Source organism: Balearica regulorum, chromosome 1 (genome assembly GCF_011004875.1).
Source record: "Balearica regulorum gibbericeps isolate bBalReg1 chromosome 1, bBalReg1.pri, whole genome shotgun sequence".
In the NCBI taxonomy this organism is placed as follows: Eukaryota; Metazoa; Chordata; class Aves; order Gruiformes; family Gruidae; genus Balearica; species Balearica regulorum.
Window position 1 is genome coordinate 124,699,359 of NC_046184.1, and position 18,256 is coordinate 124,717,614.

An 18,256-nucleotide genomic window follows, 5' to 3' on the forward strand; every position below is an offset into this window, starting at 1 on the left:
CCAGAGACTGAAAAATGGGAAATTGTCATTCCACAGAGGAAAGGGGTTGAGTAACAGTCAGAACAACTCTTTGTATATTCCCAGCATGTCCACGCGGCAGCTGCAGCAGTAATTTAGTAATCAATTAGAGTCAGGGTGCATTTGAGCTGTTACAAAATACATGTTTTGATTTGGCTCCATACCACAGCTCTTCTGATATCATTGTTATGGTTTTCCATTAGTATATATTCTGCCTAACTGTATTTTAATAGCACACTATGGGCAACTCTGTGCTCTGCCCTAAATGCAATATTTAAACAAAGAACTGTGGAATTTTAACCCACCCATATTTTATGACTAAGATTATTGAATTTCTTATAGCACTGCAATAATTTTCTTCAGGGGTCACAGCGGTCTTTCACTAATAGGCAGCATAACAAGTTGCTCCATTATAACGTGGCCTCATCTTCCAAAGTTTCAAACTTGGCAGCGGAGAAGTAGAAATGGAGACAACATCAGGGACTTTCCCAGAGACTTCCTGAGGAGTCAGACATGAATTAATTACAACATGGGCAGAAATGTGCAGTCGCTATTGCTTCAGGATATAAACCAGGGAAATGTCCATCAGGAAAGCTGATGTGATCTCAGATGAGGCTATGTAAAAATCTGAACTAGGACATTTGGACATTGGCTGAGCCTGGAGAAAGAACTCACAGGAGCAGTTAATGCAGGCACAGGTATCAATCCTCATCCCAGTGCCTGAGCAGGCTCATTCAGTATTTGACCTCAGGCCCAGCTTGAGTTCAGCATCATGTGGAGACAGATTCACGGGTCGTTCCAGCCAGGGCACGCTGTTCAGCCCACCTCCCACACACGTCTCAATTTTTTTCCAGCCCTGAGTGTGTAGAGGCTACACATGAAGAAAAATAAAGCTATTTGTGCCTGGTGTGCTGAGGGAGCCTGGAGGACGTGCCCTCTGACTCGGGCTGCTCTGCCACCAGGAGTCTGTTCCGGCTCCCGCACAGCCTCCTGACGCCAATGTCTGGCAACAAGGGTACAAAAAAACTATCATTAGGAGCTCTTAAACACAGTGGTTTGGAAGCAGCGTAGGAAAACACAAACCCTCTGATTGCTGGAAGCTAAGATAAAGTCCTAGCACCCCAGGAGAAATCAAAACCCATGTACTAACTTCCCTGTTCTGAACAAGTCGCCGAGGCTTTCAGCTGCTGTGGTGACGTGTGGCCGAGTATACCATTAATAGAGAGGGCATGACTTCTCACTGAAGTCACATCTCTGGACTGAACATAACTAGGTGAGCGTGTCATCTACAGTAAAACAGGACACAAGCATGACTGTGTATCAGGATATGTTTCTGGATGACAGAGTCAGGGAAATGGCCACCTGTCAGCTGTGCACATTTTAGGAACATGGCACAAGGTCTTCATCAGCTGGGAAGAGACGTGACAGAACATCAAACTATGTGGTGGTACAGACAGCCTGCCTGTTGCATGACTGAGAAGGGCTGTCCATACACAAAACCGGTGCACGAGACCAGATTTGTATCAAGTCAGGTGATGCCCCATTTAAATTAATTTTTAACCAATTTTTTAGTTTTTGGTAAACCTGAACCTCTATTTTATGTGGATGTGGTTATATTTTTGCTAGAGAGCAATTTTCCCTTCTATTCTCCTTGGGCTTTCCATTTTGTACTGATAATCCCAATGTACTGATAATCCCAAAGCAAAATCTCATCAATGTCTTCTGAAAATAGCTCACAGAGTTGTGGTTTCCGTTAGAACAGCTGATTTTGCATTCCAGACTCAGTGAGCATCACACAAGCCAACGCAGGGGCTTGGCACAGCGGTACTCACAAGTTCCAAGATGATTTGCCTGTCAGGCACCCATTTAAATGGCATCGTGTCTGTGATAAGCAACTCTATCCTCATTATCCTCTCTTAAAAGTCTATACCACTTACTGATTACTTTAAGAGGAGTGGATAAGGGCCCTGTCATTTTACATTGCTTAATGTTTTCCATTACAAAAGACCACCATGACATTTCATGAGAAATTTTCATATATATTCAGTCTTGGGGGGGGGGGGGGGGGGGCTGGATTTTCAGCAGCAGCAAAGCCTTTTGGCTGACAAAGTGGAATTCTTGTTAGGTTTTGGCTGATTAATTGTGAAAGAGTATATTGTCCCCCAAAAAATCACCCTTACTTTTTATCTTTGGGGAAAACTTGCTTCCTTGCCAGCATCAGCTTTCTGAGGATGGGCTGTGGCTGTAGCAAAACTGCTCATCCCAATCCTCTTGGGATGCCCCAGTAGCTCTGCTGAAGCAATCAGTGATGAGAAGAAAAACAGGCCAGGGCTTTCCCTCTCCCTGTACAGTCATGCATTTTTCTGAGCCCAGTACGCAGCAGCAGAATGCCTTCTCTCCTGGGACACCATGTTAAACACAAGTGTTCCCACTTCTCCCTTCAGCTCCTCACTTCACGCCATGCCGCAGAGACCCCCTGTCTCCAGAACATGAGTAAGGAGCAGGCTGAGCACGGCAGTCCGGAATATCTCTGTTCCCCAGCCTGGAGGGGACGCTCGGGTCTCAGTTCAGTTGTCCAAACATAAGTGTCCTGTGCTATTTCAGATGTCCTCCTCTGTCCTGCAAATTTCTGTGGGGCTGAAGGAAGCAGGAGACCCACAATCCTCTGGAGAGGTGGCTGGAGAGTAAATAGGGTTCCCTGGAGTATTTAATACAGGACCAGATGTCTACGATTAGAGAACAGATTCCAACCCTTCTATTCATCTCTGCTTTCTGACATTTAAATAGTTGTCTGCAGTACAGGTATCTGCAGGTGGAGTAGGTGTCTCGGCTCCCATTGCTGTCACTGGAGAGCCACTTAGTGCCATTCAGTAGACCCTGGAGAGCTGTGAACGCACCAGATGTGCCTGTTTTAGGGAAGCCCCTGCAGACTCCGTTGAGTACAGTGGCAAGATAGGTAAGTGGCTCACCTGTAGACAGCTGTTTTAGCAACACCTAAACTTAGATGTTTGGGTCTGGAGCCGAGTCCCATCCTCTACATCTGTGCCTGTGGTTCGAGTCCTTCTCACAATGGCAGTTGGTTGCTATAGTTACATATAATTTGTTCTTTATAATTTTCCACTATATGGAAAAAAACCCCTGGGAAATTACATTCAAAAAACCAAAACATGCAAAAGCATTATGTTAAGAAACTGGATTCAAGTTGTGAAGTCGGACACTTGAAAATTAAAAGTGCTGTATGTAGTTACCCCTGCAACACCTAATTCAGTCATCTTACGAATATATTGCAATTTTCTAGATTTTACAGCATTATAATTTTTTCATAACCACCTCTCTCTTCATTTTGCATTTCAAATTACTTTCTTCCAATGTTTAATGATACATTATTAATATAAATATAGCAATATAAATATATTACAAATATCACTATACAAAAGCTATATTTATTTAGGTTGCGTAGTCAAGCACTTGAAAGTTAGGAAATGCCAGATGTACACACTGCAAGCACAGCGAGATACATCCTCTATCCCAGAAATCTTATGAATCAAATTAACACAAGATGAACCATCTGCTATGGGGGTAGGATGGGAAGACAGAAATAATAGTGACCAGGACAAGTTACATAAACTAGGTATGAGCACTAAGAGAAAATGAGTGATTGCCTTTATTTTCTTCTAAGTGGTTTCAGGGCACCTCTTGGCCCTGGTGCTGTTGATATTCCTGGAATAACATTCTGTATATTGTCCATATCCTTGGATCTTCTGAAATAGCGTCATCAGAAACAATGTACCTCTGGGACTCATATATGCCTTCCTCAAATACCTGTTGACAGGCACATTCCTGGTGTTAGGAATTTACAGTATTAAGTGGGAGTTCCTGTAGCAAAAGCTAGAGTAAAAAAAAGTAAAAAAAAAGACATTTCATGTTACAGAACGTGACTCTAGGCTCCGGTGTAAGGGTAGCCCACCCTGATCCCACTGCCCCAAAAAGTCAGTGCCTTGCAGCGCAGACCCTGCTGTGAGTGGCCCCAGATCACTGTGAGCTGGCATGTGCTTGGATTAATCTTCTTCGCAATGACTTCATTTGGAGTGTTTTTTTCAGGGGCAGATCTCTGAGCACAGGTGTGTGCACACAACAATGAATATTGTATGCAGAGTCGTGATCCCAGTCTTTGGGTCTTAGTGTGTAAGTACCTCCTGCTGACTCTGGTGACAGAGGATGATTGATGCTGCCTAGGACTCCACACGGGATATTTTAGACATTGAGGACAGAGCAAAAAGGATATAAAACAGGATTAGGTTCTCAACTCTTTCTCCTTACCAGTTGCTCCACTAGGACATTACCTCCAACACAATTCCTGATCTCTTTGTGATGTCTATGTTTTTATGCTCCTGCACAAACATCTTGACAATGGGAGTATAAAAACAGACAGTAACATGATTTCCTCTCCCTCTTGCTAAACTGGATGAAGGCCACTCTTTTGCCCCAAATGCATCATTCTCCAGCGGGCTCTGTAGGCCGTCCCAAGCTGCTTTGTGCTATAGGTTTCTGATTAAGGTACTGGTGGAAAGGTAGACTACTGGGAACGCTGGGGAAGTCTTTAAAAAAGCTGTTTGAACTACTGTTTCATCTATCCATCTACTAATTTCAGTTTCAAATCCATGTCCTTACTGTGGGACCTAGGCATATTTCCCAGCTTCTGGATCTGTGTGTGCATTCTTCCCGCTTCCAGATCTGGGGCTGAGTCAAGACTTGGATATGCACCAGCCTCCTGCCCCCACACCCCAAATTCCAAAGCCTGCATGAGCTGGCCAGAGAGGAGCAGTGACACACTTTGACTGCTCTCCTAACTGGGAGAGGAGGAGAGCGGGTCTGAAGGGCTCACCGCAGTGCCAGCATGGCCTGTGCTAACTTAGCAGTACCCAGTCATGAGTGCTTCATACTCCTCTGCAGTCTGTTCTCAGTTTCTGGTGCATCAGATGATTCATAACACAGGGGAGAAGAATAACTAGATATAAACAGCAACTCTCACCATGCTCCTATACATCATCTCAGATTATTGTCCCACCACATTCCTCCCACTAGCTGATACCCCTCCAGAGTGTTCATGTCCCACATGTTTGTGCAGCAAAGGGTGGCTAAACACGCGTGACGCCGTGCCCGTGCGCATTTGCAGTTCTCCCGATAACCAGTGATTCTCCCTTTCTTCCTCCTGGAATTTCAGCAATCCACTCCCCGCCCACGTGCCTGCCATCTGCTTTGGGCTTTTTGGTGCTGTCACTGTACCCGTGTGAGAACAACTGCACACAGCTCATGCTTAGAAACATGTCAAATGTTGGGGTTTTTTCCAGTCTAGAAGGAGGAACTGTGGGAAGGATATGGAGATTTCCCTTTTCCTAATTTCTGAGAGTTTTGAAAAAATATCTTTTTTGTAATGATCACAACACAGAAACAATCTGGCTTACAAAATGTTCCTCTTCTTCCATCCTACACATGCTTCAAAACACACCCCTTGCCCTGATCTTTCTTTGGAGAATGCAGTCTATTGTTAGTACTCTTTGCTATTGTTAGTATGGATTGTTAGAGTGTTTCCTAAGTTTCCTTGTTCCACTAGGTGGAAAAAATACACCACTTCTCTGACCGTTTGAACTGCTTGCTTCTCTTTGCTGTCAGCATAAGTCAATGTGCAATATGTAAAAAGGGTGGAAGAACATGCATGTGTGTTGGTTTGTGAAAGTGGAGTCAAGTGGACGAGAGAAGGAAATGGTATGAATATAGATGTACGGATTTATCTTCTTGAGGCTGTTTCCTGTGTGCAGTCCACCCTGTTTCTTGGCCTCCACAAGAGCAGGCAGGTCCACACTTACCCTACACAGTGCCATTAACACTAGAAGGTTCTCTGGAAACTTTAATTATGCTGATGACTTCAACGCAAGGTACCAAATGGATAGCTCGTTTCTATAACTGGGTGATTGCTCTCCAACTTAATCCACACTACTTTTAAAACCATCCCTAATGTTAAATCTTGACTGGTCTAAACAATACTATTTGTTTTCAAAGTGTCATTAGTTTAATGTGGGAATTTTCTGTGTTTGGCACAAAAGTGGAGAAAGACATGTTCTCGCTGTTGAGAGCAGTGTTGGAGCTCACCTGCGGTACTTTCCACGGCATCAGTCACCAGGAAACTGCACGTTTCCACACAGCAAAAGGCTACATAGTTGTCACAGCTGAAATAAAATGGGGAGAGTTAGGGGGGAAGGAAGAAATAGCTTTCTTTTTAAACATGTGTAATAGTTCAAGTGGCTAAAATGGCTTTTGAAAAAATTTCGGAACAATTCCCTTCCTCCTGAGGCTAAGTTAGAGGAATTGCTAAGAGAATTAGTCTGAATGTTGAGAATTGAAATCACAAATTGAATAGAATATCTCCTGGAGACTTCACAATGGAAATACTGTCCCCATGAGTGTTAATAACAGATTTGCCATTGCTCTCTATCCAGGCCAAAGAAAAGGGGGAAAAAAAAAAACAGGAGGAGTGAGAATAGAAGGCTAAACGCTTTTCTATAATACAATGTTGTGATTTGTCTCCTAGCTGCCAACAAAAGCAACACTTTGAATTTTGGCTGATAATTCAACTGGGAGCGTTTCAAAGCAGTTTACAGATTATCAGAACAACAACTGTAACATGAATAGTAACAGAGACTGAGCACAACCACAGAAGGAGGAAATGCAAGATCTCCACAAGAAAACACTGTGCACCTTTGATGAGTCTTTGGGCAACCTGGTCTAGTGGAGGGTATCCCTGCCCATGGCAGGGGGCTTGGAACTAGATGGGCTTTGAGGTCCCTTCCAACCCAAACCATTCTATGATTCTATGATCTCGCTGGTGCTCAGTTAATTCACTTAAGTACAGCAGTCCGCCCCTTACCTTTGCAGCCACCGCACCCGAGAAACACAACCTTCAGGCAAGTGAAACAAGACGTGAACTGGGCAGAGCATTTACATCCCTTCTTTTCTAGTGAAGCTTAGAAGTGGAGCTTTCTGAGCTCTGAACTTACATTGCAAAGCAGCAAAGCATTTTGTTTTCCTTTTGTGGTGCCTCTTCATTATATATTTGTGATGCCTCATATGCATTTTGAGACCTGCCTTCTGTATTTATTAATTCATGCCTGTATTTTTTTTCTTACATCATCCTAATTCTTGATCATTTCTTTCTCCAGCACCCAAAATGATTTCACCACTGGATGATACAGATCATGTCCCCATGGCTCCCTGGCCAAAATTCTTCAGGTGCAATTGTTTGTGACAAAATATTTTTGTGGGGATGCTCTATCCTGCATGGGGGTAGAGGGGAGGAGGGAGGAAAGAAAATGCAATGAATTTCCTCTTTTGTTGCTTTTGCAACCTGTTGATCATCTTTAAGATAAGTGGTTTGTTTTTTCCCTTTTGATGAGTCGGCTGTGTCCTGAAAAGAAGATGTGTTTATTGTAAACTTGGATATGCTAGATGCATGAGGGACTTAGTGGTCCCTAAGACTGTCTCATGAGGCAGCGTTCCTAAAAAATCAATTATTCTTTCCAGGTCTTTGTAACAGCTAGTGAACCTTCTTCTCTACCTTAAAAAAAGCTCGGTGATATTTCCTTTACTTTCCTTTCTAGTGGTAAAAAAGGCAGTAGGAGACCCAGGCTGGTTTCAGCTCATGCCTAATATGGGAAAAATCGTAAGGCTCCAGAGGTTTCACCAGAGCAGTTTTCTCTCAGCTCTAATCAGTAAGAAAGAGAACAGAAGATATGGCTTTGCCATAGCCTGCTGGGTCCATCGTTTTTCTTTGTTAGCGAACTACAGTGTCTGTGTTCATAGCACAAGAATGCAGCCAACAAATCCTAGACATACCATATATTTCATGGGTTTAGCAACCCATAAAAGTTGAGAGTAGCATCTGATTTATCTCAGCACATGTCTCCAGCTGTTCTCAGGAACATATTTTTTTAATCAAAGGAGGTGTTCTCTAAATTAAGTCTCAATTTGAATCTCCTTGCCCAGGCTTATATTTACAGAACTATTTGTGAAATACTACCTACTTCTTAAAAGCACTTTGAATGCTTTGTTAATGTGGTGTGGTGTGGCTTTCCTGTAATCACTGTTTCTTCCCAAAGGAAACTAATGTGATGATTAGTAATTGCTGGATTATCAACCTGTGCACAAGCTCATTTTCTGGCCTAAGCAAGTTATTAGAGTTTCATAAATGCTCAGCCACATACATTATTCTACTATACTAACCTATTACTAAAGAGACCACTGAGGAGAGGACAAAGAGGGACAGAGGAATATTTACTTTCCTGAATGATCTGGGATTTTACTTGCTTGCCGCCTATGGTGTTGCTCCTTTCAGGTGTGAATGCAATGGATGCCTGGCCCCTACGTCCCACAACATACTGATAAGGGGATAATGACAAGTGATGATGTTATACAAATATTTGACGTTCAGCTTGGTCTGGTTTTAAATAGTGAGGTCAGACTGTTCTCATCTGCAATCATCCAGCATGGCTGTTTTACGGTCCCTCCCTGCTCACTCTCCTACCAACTTTCCTTTTTGTCCCTGAAGCCTAAATCCTGATATGACAGAGACATGAAAAATCTTCAGGCTGGTCTCAATCGGAAAAAAAGTCCATTGGTCTCCAAAGGCCGCCATAAATCACTAGATGACCTTCTTTCTTCCAGAAAGGAAATCGAAAGAGGAGCATGACGGATACATATTTTTGATTGGTTAATACCTAATTTTAACCAGTAGGTGAATGTATTGGAAAGACAAGGCAAAGGTTTTTAGAGGGATTTTTTTTTTCAGTGGAAAATGCTGGTTTGACAAAACTGAAATTTTTTAATGGTGCATATGGCTTTCATTAACATGTTTACAGGAGATGTTGAAATATTCTTTTCTTACCTTTTTGCTACAGCTTTTATGTTACGCTGCTATTTTACATAAATGCAAAATGAAGTCTAATTGAGTAAGTCCAAAGGAAACAATTCATCCTTAGTGTTTGATCATTTCCCTCTATGAAAAAAAAATCCATGACTGTCACTTTTACTTATGATTCAGAATGAAACCACATTTTGAAGCCCTGCAGATTTCCTGAGGATGGGATGTCTGGTTTCTGACTGCCCCTACTTTTGGTGCAGTCGTGACACAGACAGCAATGCTGACCATGCCACAGAAATGGGACCGAAGGGACGCAGCAAACAATGTGGCCTGAGGTCTCTGCTCTGTACCGCAGCATCCAAGTGCCACAAAAGCTCCATTCAGCAGCATGCCTGGAAAACTCCCTTTTAATCCACTCTAGTTGCTTTTTCTTTTCTAATTTATTGTTTTGTTTTATTTTTTTTCCTTTTTCTTCTTCTCTTCCAGGGACTTTTTTCACAGTCTTGGCTTGCTTTTTCTTTTCTCGCTCTTAAATGCTTCGGTGAGTATAATGCTCTCTGTTAGTGGTCCATATGTAGGTGAGAGAATGCTTTGCCCTTGCCTAGAGGTAGGTAAACTGCCTAAAATTTCTTCACAGGACATATATTCAAATCCCTGCAGGAAAGCAGAAACATGGGTGATATAAGACTGGCCTATTTCATGGTTTATGACTTTTATCAGTATGCAAATGAAAGACAGTGAGTGGCTCTTTCAAATGTTCACAGTAAAAGTGTTCATTTGGTCACATTATCAAAAAATAAGCAGTGAAAGAGATGGGAGCATGGTAGGCAGAGTCAGAGGCAGGGATGTGACTAGCGTACGAACTGAGTTGTCTTAACCTTTACTCGGGGCTGGGTTGCAGATCTACTTCTTGACCCAAGGAAAGTCATTCGCACACATTTTCAAAGCAGCCATTAACTTCAGAAGACCAAACTGAGACACTGTGAGAGGGACTCCTCTCACTGGAGATGTCCGTATGCAGGGTGGTCACATATACCTTATTTACGGCTAGGAGAAAGCGACGGCTGGGTCTCAGACGTGTTACCTCTTGGACTGCTTTGGATATCCACATCAGGATGCAATGCGTCTCTCTCAGAAATGCCTGTTTCTATCCCCAGCCTGCAAGGGGAGCTGACACGGCGAACTCGTGCCGCAGTATCAGCAGTGTAGATGTCTGAAGGTAGGTGAGAGGCATCTGCCCTGCGGCATCTTCTTTGATGCAGCTGCTGAGTGGTTGCAAACCCCCTAACCTCAGATGACACCCGTATAATGGGTGTTTTGGAAGCAAAACCATTTTCTTCTGATCCTGTACATGGATCTTGCAAAAAATTTAAATCTGACAGCCTGGCATTATCTTTCCTGAAGGAAAATATCCTCTCGGGATCATGCTGTTTCTGCTTTATGATTCTTAAGGCTGAGGGCCAAAGAAAAAAAACAAAGTGAGAAGGATGCTATTAGGAAATCACAGACACTGTTAAGGGCCTAAACTATCATACTGTTCCTTTCAGAACACAATTGCTTAAGCAAAAATTGTGTTGTTTTTAGAATTACAGCAGGGGTCAGGTAAGATCAGCATCTTGTGCATCTTACTGATGGAGATGTTCGGCCTGGCAGTTTCAGTGCCTCCGCAGTTGCTCTTTCTTGTATTTATGCATAGCCGTAAAACTGCTACAGGTCTCAAATAAGGAACAAGAATCCCTAAAAATTATATGGTGTCAGAACAGAGAAACAGAGAATAGAGAAAACTAAGACAGCGCTCCCTACCCATTCTATCTATCTTTCCTGTGAATTACTAGACAAGGATAAAAATCTTGAAAAGATTAAACAGAAACTTCTTAGCTTTCAAATAGCAATCCAGTGTACTAATGCGCATCTCAGGCCAATTCAGCCCTCATGTAAGTGACTGGAACACGCATGAAGACAGGAAATTCATGGAGTCAGGCTTATGCCTAAATTTGGCTTCACATGTTATACGGGGGAGCTTTTTTTTTTTTTTTCCTTGGAGTAAAAATACAGTTTTCAACTAGGATGTGATACATCCCTTCAAAAATAATATACAGATTCCCTGTGATAGAAGCTTAGCTACACCAAATAGAGCTTTATCCAGCACATGAAAGCAAAAGAATGAAGAACTGCTACAGCCCTAACACAAGCTGGGATGAACATGATGTGTATCTGACTTCTGGTTTGAATTCAGCAGGCTTCTCTATTCTAAAAGAACAAATGGATCTTGCTTCCCCAAGCATATGGCAGCAACACATGCAATTTACATCCCATATGGGGTCTCTTTCAGGCGACCGTCAGACTATGAAATGTCACAAGAATTTGCGTTAGATCCCCATTATATAGTGCAGATACTTGGCATTCCCCTTTGTAGCACTGTCCATAGCTGCGGGAGAGCTGCTTTTAATGTAATTATTGTTTGTGCCGCATTAGTACCTGAAAGTTAGGGAGCACTGCAACGCCTCTGCCATCATACTGTGAAAAATGTAGGATTCCTTCAGATGACCATGGTCTAATTTAGCAGCAGATGAAACCAGTTGGTGTGACACATAACGAGAAAGAATGGGACAGGAAAAACAACACTGTATGGTTATTACATAGCATATTTTATCACTTGGTCTCAAAGCACTTGGTGAACAGGGTAGGCAAAATTATTCTTCTTTCAAAGATGGGGAAACTCAGGCACAAGCAGATGACTTTTCAGAGCATGCCAAAGCAGTGGCAGAGCTGGCATGAAAGCCGGGCTCCTAAGTCACAGTCCAGCTCTTTACACACCTACTCATACTGCCTCCTCCTCACATACTTCGGTCCTGTTTAAATAGACCATGCAATATCTATGGATAGTTCAGTCACACGCATGTAAATGTGTGGGCAAAAAAGCGCACGGAATAGGTGTTTTTTATTTCCTTGGCTGCTTGCACAATCATGCTTAATCGGCACTGTTGTGTGAGCAGCATAATAAAAAACGCCTAGCAAAATGATCAGGTACAGGTTTTAAAGACTACTATCAGAAGGGCCTTCCTTCTGCGATGAAGAAAGCATGCGTATACTCAGTGGGAAACTAGATATCCAGGCACATGAGGCTAGAATTTCTGGCATAGCAGAGGATGCAAATCAACAAGGCAGTAAAGTAAATAAACAGTTAGAAGCCTGGAAAAGGAACAGAGGATATTTGTGCTTGATGTGATTATAAGGAAGACAGCAGCAGAAAGGGATAAAGGAGGAAATCACTTTATCAGTGCACATGCATTAGGTTTAAGTGGTTTTGATACTAGGAAGGCCAACAGGAGGAAGGAGTCATAAATTTCCATCACAGTGGACTATGATGAACACCATGTTGGGCACAGCAAGTAACTTGGGCTGTGGGAATTCACCTTACAGTGGACCTGAAAGACAAGGAGACCACTGAGGTCAAGGAGAATGGTGATGACTAAGGGAACAGGAGTAAGATGCAAAGGATATTATAGTTTTAGCCCAATGACATGACTTCCAAGTTAATGAGTCACTCTTGCAAGCACATAAGAGTACGTAGTCAGGATGCAGAGATGACCAATGTACTATGAGATTCTCTTTTCAAAGGGAGAAAGGAGAAGAACAGAGGAAGCCATTGACAAGAAGAATTAAAGGAATAACCAGAGAAAAAGAAAGAGATCTTAAGAAGGGCAGAACTGCCAAAGCCAAAGAAAGAAAAGATTTCAGCAAGGGTGTGGAACTGATGGCACCAAAGCCACTTTGGAGGCTTAGGACCTAAGGAAGATATGGACTGGTAGTTAGGAAAGAAGAGATGGCACGTAGCATGTGTGCCACCCACCAAGAAATGCGTGAGCGCTGGACCACTGTTCTTCCCATTTCACTTACCCTTGCACAGGAGCGTATGAGAGAATTTTAGTTGTGTGGCAAAAGCCTTGTCTTGAAGGATATTATTTCTTTTCACAACCCAAGCTTAGATCGTATCCTTCAACCATCCTCACAGTGACACCATTGTTAATACAGCTGACTTGACACAGCAGTGCCACAAAACCCCGATAACTGTGCTGTGAAAACCCAGGCATTTCACAGCACGTCATCTAGTCAGTCTCCAGTCAGAAATATGCCTGCAGTACTGGCCCCTTAGCAAGAATTTGCAAAATCTGGAGATCTTAGGCTGGACAGGAACATGCTCTGAAGTTCCTCCAGTCATTAATCTGATGTTTTCCTGTTACCTCTTCTAGTTATCCTGGCCCTTTTTATTGAGACTGTATATTAAGTGACTGCTTCACCTTTAAGCTTGCATGCAGCAAGTTTTTGATGTATGTTTTTAATAAATTTTCTTTAGTTCTCTCAGGCAACAACTTCCCCAGTGCCAAACACCCACGCCCAGCCTGCCGTCTGCAGGAGGCTCCCCATTTACTCCAGTGAGCCAGGTCAAGCCACAGTCAAAGCCCCATTCCTGGGAGGCTCACACTGGGCTGTAAAACTGATAATGACATGAGGACAGCAAGCCTAGTGCTCACACAGCAATTGCTCAACAGTCCATGAGAGAAATATTCACAGTATATAGCAAGCAGCCAGCACGGGGAGTCCAGAGAGTCTAGAAAGACAAATATGTTGTTCTCCAATGGAGACCTCTAGATGACTTCTCTCTCCCTTCGTCTAGACTGGAATTAACCTTATGAATTCAGGCAATTATTCTCTTTCCTGGCTCTTGTGTGAGTGGCTTCAGAGAGCCTTCTCCCCGCTGTCTCCAGCAACAGCAGCCCTCAAGGACATTTCAGATCTTAATTGAAAGGGAAATGTTTGCCAAAGGTCAGTTCAAGCGGAAGAAAAGCCCCTTTCATTGAGGCTGGGGAGGGAGAACACAGCAAATAAGTATCTCAAGGGAGGCATGAAGAGCCTTTGTGATTTATTTGTTAGGAGGCGGGTGGGAACCAGTGAATTTTCCCCCTCTTACTTATTTTTGTCCGGCCTTTACAAACTCAACACATTCCTAGCAAGGACATACATCATCTCAGCACAATTCTCAAGATTGTCCTTTTTTCCTATGCTTATGCACACACATGGTAGATCACACTGCATATAGCTTTGTGTGGATTAGTGCACAGGAATGTTTAAATAAATGGTTGGACTGGCTCATGTCACTTGCTGATGACCACTAACCACTCTGAATGCAAAACGGCATTCAGAGACCGGAAGGGCATCCCTCTTCGATTTCACCTGAGATCACAATGCCAATGCTGATGCAGAGACTGAAGTTTAAGAAAAAAAAAAGGATGGGAAATTACAAAGGACATGCCGAAGGCCTCCTGATGGTTTGAGGCAGATGCAGGAAATACATCATGGATGATTTTAGCAAGGTCTTCTGCCAAACTGGACATCTACCTCTTTGCTGTGCAGACATTTCTCTGTAGACCCAGACATCTCCGGCAGCTCTCATTTTGTTCCAAAATTTTCCATCTCAGTGATCCTAAATGTAGGATCACTTTCTCTTACTTTGTGGTTACAGACAATATATGACATAAATGGAGCAACACATTGTATTTATTATTTAAGAGTTGTTGCGTTTGTGGGGTTTTTTTCCTTTAAAAAATCTCTCATTTGAGGCCTTTGTTCCACATTGTATTACACTCCTGGGTCCTGGGAAGCTGAGAGATGCATTGGGATTCTGGGACTGAGAGATGGGAATGGACAGAGGAGGAACAGTCAGTCCCTTTCACAGATGATTTTGATAATTCTGGGAGTGCTGAAAGTCTCTAAAACGCAGAAAGATCCTGGCTACAGGACAGCTCCTGACAAGCACCTCAGTGCCAAACACTGGAGTTGGCTCCAGGATGACTGGACCAGGAGCCCAGGGTGTCAGGCAGCCATGGACTCGGATGCTCGGGACGGAGGATCCCCAGAGTTTGTTAGGCTCTCGGCTCTCTGTCCCCTCACCAGGTAAACACCTGGGTTAAAGGACACATATTCTCTTCAGCAGCCTGCTGAAAAAACTCGGAGAGAAGTAAAACATTTCCTAAAGAAAGATGGAGCTCTATCATGAAAAACTGACTTGGCAAAATGTTTTGATACTGAGCGTCACAACTGCAGCTGAACAAACTGCTACCAGTTTTTGCAGAGGTTTCGTGGTTAAGCACGTCCTCCTCCTTAAGCATGTGCTTAAGCATGTCCCGAGTTTGCTTCTGCAAAGCAGCCACTGTAATACACGTTCTCCATCTTCATCGTAGTATTAGACATGCAGGCGGCTCTGTGAACAATGGCTCTCCATCAGTTGGTTGAAAAAGAGGACTGCTTCAAGGAAAGACACTCACTACCTCTTTTGGAGACAGCCTGGACATTTAGGATGTAAAGGCTAATCCAGTTAAGCCGTGTAAGACCAATACTCTGCAGATGACCTTTTTTAGCTGCCTAGACTTTGGCAATAACAACCCTGACATGCTGCCAGGTACAAGGGCCTTCTTTACTTTTTATAATAGCCTTTGACACCTGTTTTACACAGGCAGCAGTAATCTGCAGACAGGTAGTATGTGCTAGCTTTCAGACATACTGAGTGTTTGAGGTCCATGCAATTTTTGTGAATTTATTTCTCCTGAAGGTCAGGTCCCATGTCCATAGATTAGCCTGGAACTCAGCAGCGCCCCAATTATTGTCACTTGCGATGTATGATGTTTAGAAAAAAAAAAGTTTGTTCTCCTTCTTCTGTCCACCTCAGTGATGCAGAAGAGTAAGAAAAGACATCGTGGTCCTGAGCATTAGCAGCGGGCACTGGGAAACAGCTTTATCCCATTGCAAAATGGGGCAACTCCTAAAAGTTAGAGGTAAAGCAACTGCCCTGTGTAACTAGTGATGATCTCACAGGACCACCTTTGTGAGAGGGAAGCTTCCATAGTCATCTACAAAGGCTACAAAGATGGTGAGGGGACTGGAGCATCTCTTTCATGAGGAAAGGCTGAGAGAGCTGGGACTGTTTAGCCTGGAGAAGAGAAGACTGAGAGGGGATCTTATTGACGCTTATAAATATCTAAAAGGTGGGTGTCAAGAGGATGGGGCCTTTTCAGTGGTGCCCAGTGACAGGCCAAGGGGCAACGGGCACAAACTGGAACACAGGAGGTTTCATCTGAATATGCGGAAAAACTTCTTCACTGTGAGAGTGACAGAGCCCTGGAACAGGCTGCCCAGAGAGGTTGTGGAGTCTCCTTCTCTGGAGAGACTCAAAACCCGCCTGGACACGATCCTGTGCAACCTGCTCTAGGTGATCCTGCTCTAGCAGGGGGGTTGGACTAGATGATCTCCAGAGGTCCCTTCCAACCCCTACCACTCTGTGATTCTGTGATTCTGCAACTCTGTGATTCTGTAACTTTGTGATTCTGTGAAATAGTGGCGTTATGCCTAGCTGCAGAGACGGGAACAAGGAATGGGTGACTTTCTGATGTAGTCAGAGCTAAAACCTTCAAACTGGTGATAACTGACTGCCCCCACAATTCAGAATCCATTCTGCCTTTATATACCTCTGATGCAGATTGGTCTCACTGCCCTCTCAGAACACCAGAAAAGCTTTTCCTTGGCAGAATCAGTTATTATCCTGCTATATGGATACCTAAAAGCAATGTGTGCATGGTCACTACAATACAGTCTTTCAGAGGAATTTATTTAACATGTTTTCCTGAGCCCTTAATTGCAGTCTTGTGAATCCTAGTTACTACTCTGACCAAATCAACAGTATTGCTGGAAGAATAACTATAATCTCCTGGTTTCCTTTTCCCAGGAAGGTAACTAGTAAAATAGATAGTTCTGCTGTACTGCAACTTCCTATAGCTGTTTTTGATTGCATTTTGCTCCCTAGTGCTACAATAAGAATTAAACTCCTGTCTCTGGTGCAGTTTTCAGATGCTCTCCTGCTGTGAAGTGATGCTCTGAAATGCCCAGTGATTCACGGCTCTGATATTTCATGTCTAATGGAATTATTTCTGGACGGAATTGTTACCTTTCCTGAGAGAGAGACACTCATAAAGCTGGTAGGAGACAAATTATATGCGTCTACTCTTGTCTCCTCCACAGCACTTCTCAAAATCAAATTACTTGGCTACACTTTTCAAAGTTCCTCCTATTGCAAGAACATGTAGGCAATTTAAAGTAAAACACGGGGCATTGTAATTACGCAAAACACAGAGAATTCAGGGTTACAAATGGACTTAAGAAAGACCCAGTCGTGTCACAGCACAGAGGAGTAAGAGAGGGGAAAGCTGTCTCTTTTTCCTTTGTAGATCATACCATCAGCAGCTCTGCATTATGGGATTATATGCCTATAAGGCATATGTATAAACCACCACATGAGGTGTGTTCTGTAATTGCTGGATTGGGATTGAGACGTTTTATTGCTTGAAGTCAGTCTGAGTTTAAAGTGCTTCAAACCCCGCCATGGTTCCTGCCCCTGCTCCCTCCGGATGTGGCTGTGTCCCGGAGAAGCCCCCAGGGCTGCCCCACTGCAGGGGAACCCCCCGGAGAGGTGCACGTGTCATCCCGCCTCTAGTGTCTGGTCCTCAGAAATCCCCCAAAACTGCTCTGGGATTTAAGTCAGAAACCTGAACTGCGGAGTGGGTCTTGAAAGCCTGCTGGTGATTCATGCAGGGATTCTGTGGCGCTGGGAGCCATTTCTTTTCAATTAGTTAAATTCCCAAAGTAAGCAAATATCCTTCAAATGATATCAATTACAAAATGTTCTAGTCTGCCTGAGGAACGTGCAAAGCACCATCAGTGGGGCACCATCCTTGGGGTGCCCCGCACCGGCAGGATCGCAGGATGGGTGCAAACCTCCCCCTGCTGAGGCTGCAGTGGGGTGGGGGCTCAGCCCCACAGCACCGGACAGGGGGTCCCGGGGCAGCCCGGCCCTCTGGCAGTGCAGCAGGGTGCAGGGCGCGGATCAGCCCGCTCGTGGGAACAGCGCGATCTGCCCTTGAGCGGTTGGCAGAAAGCAGCAAGGGCTTTGCTGCGGCTGAAGCCCACCCACGGGAGAGTGTGCCCCCAGCGTGCAGGAGAGCCTCCCGGGTGGCCAGAGGGGTGCAGATCCCGTCCTCATGCCACAGGAGGCTGCTCTGGCAGGGGGTGGTGTGTGAGGAGAGCACTCTGGCACCCGCGTTTCTAACCTGGGTCTTCTACAGCCCTGTGGGGACACCTGAGCAAAGGTTTTTGTGCAGCTGACTGTACTTGGAATCAGTGTAGTTTTTCTGTGTGCACACTAACATGTCTCGTTTCACGTTCTCACAGCTTTTCTGTCTTCATTACCTGAGTAAGAACGACAGCTAGCCATGA